Raw genomic sequence first — 2205 nt, forward strand, 5'->3', positions numbered from 1 at the left:
GATCCATGATCTGGTCATAAGGCAGATTGGATGAGAAAGTGAGTTATGTTCTGTGTAAACACGCTCTGCCTCCTGGGGAACAGCCACACGCATTGCACTGGGGGTTGCAGGTCAATAGCAGCATTTTCCAGGATGAAAGATCTGGAAGAATCTTCCTTTGCCATCCTCGTTATAATGTAAATGCTGGATTATTTCTAGGTTAAGATTTTAAAATCTTTATAATTTGAAAATTTGTTACGTATCATGGCCCAAGAGTTTTATTTTTAAAATATCTTTATTTTTCTGTAAAGAACAAATGTGACATTTTGGGTCTTGGTACGGAAAATCAAGGAGCTATCATATAGAGGAGAGTTAAAATGAAAGGTTAGTAAAGGGGCACATCACAGGGAGAGATTTTGGAGGAGGGTGGTGACCAGCCAACATCCTCTCCAGGAGAAGCACAGGAATTGTAGACTGCAGCAAGGAGCACCAAGGCAGAACCTAAGGTGGAATTTGGCCCTGAGTAGTCGAAAGACTCATGGATTAATCTCTGAAAGCAGCTTTTTTAGAGAGACGTCAAACCAATGGTTCCTAAATTTAGTGTGCACAAGAATCTTCTAGGGAGCTTATCAAGACTGGAGATGCTGATTCAGCAGGTCTGAATTATTATTACATTTATATTCAGGAAACTGCCCTTCTCTAAGCTCCTTGAGATTTTCTGATCTAGATCGTCTGGATTATAGCTTGGAACAATCTATCTCAGCTAGTTTGTCTGGGAGAGTTTCCCATTTCAGAATGTGTGGAGGCAGAAGAATAGACTTGAGTGAGTCTTCCTTAGTCATTCTCAGACTCTGGAAATGAACTATTTATGCTTTTAAAAAGATACTAGAATGTTTGGAAAGATTTCAAGAGATCATCCTTTTTCTAAAATTTTCAAGGATATAAATTTAGTAATAATTTTGTCCTAATGGAGCTATTTTTTCCTACTGATTCAGCGTCAACCTGCCAATTGTTTCTCAATCTGTTCCATTGTAGAAGTAGGATAATAACCACAGTTACTTCACTGGGTAGTGGTAATGATGAATGAGGCAAGTTATGAAAAATAATCAGGATGATGCTTTGCACATTACAAAGCAGGGATTGGCAAACTTTTTCTGCAAAGGGCCAGAGAGTAACTATTTTAGGCTTTGTGAGCCGTACTGTTTCGGTGGCAGCTACTCAGCTCTGCCGTTGTAGAGTTAAAAGGAGCCATAGACGATAAGTGAATAGGTGTGGCTGTGTTCCAACAAAACTTTATTTACAGAAATAGGTAGTGGGCTGGATTTGATCCACAGACGGTATTTTGCCTGCTCTTGCTATAAAGGCTTGATAAATTCTATTATTATTATTATTATTAATATAATGGCTTGTAAATAATCCTTAAAAATTAGCAAAGTAATCAGTTTTTAGTCAAGAACTAAGTATATATACATTTGCAATTTTTTTCAAAGGAATCTGCTTATAAGAGAAATAAAAAGAAAATCTTGCGTTTAAATACTGGTGTCGTTTTAATGGGCTTTAAAGAAAATGTTTCTGCTGACAGAGATTGCCATCACATTGTTCTTGGCCCTTGAGGCAGAAATCCAGGCCAAAGTGAAAAAAAAAGTCCACAAAGACTATGGAGGAATGAAGGAGAAATTTGCCTACATCTTTAATCTCTGACCTTTTCCCCCTCTTTGAAGTCCTTGGTCTGGGGTTATGGCATAGTTTCTCTCCCCAAACAGAGTCTGTTGAAACAATGGCTGTAGTGAATGTTTCATAACCAGATGTTTATCTATTATGTTGCTCAATGTCTACTGACATTGAATTGCTTGTGCTGCTTTTAGGTTTCAGTTCTAAGAAAATGTTTGCCTTTCCTAACCAGCGTGCTTCCTTTTATTTATTTTAGATGACAAAGATTACATGTTGTTTTGCTTTTTGACCGGGTTATCTGTAAGGGTAGAGATAAACGCAAGGCTCAATCATTATGATGCTTTCCATCTACTTGGGAGAAGTACTTTTCCTCCATGATGCTTATTTTTTTTAAATGTCAATGATTATCTTAAATGTTGTCGTATAGGTGTCTTTCATTGTAAATTCCTTCAAATGCTTTTTAGATCTAGCTAAAATATAAACCAAATATTATAAATAAAACAAATCAGATCATATTTGCAAGAAGTGTTGTTTTCTATGTAAAGTTCCTCCAAA

This window comes from Diceros bicornis, chromosome 4 (genome assembly GCF_020826845.1).
Source record: "Diceros bicornis minor isolate mBicDic1 chromosome 4, mDicBic1.mat.cur, whole genome shotgun sequence".
NCBI lineage: Eukaryota > Metazoa > Chordata > Mammalia > Perissodactyla > Rhinocerotidae > Diceros > Diceros bicornis.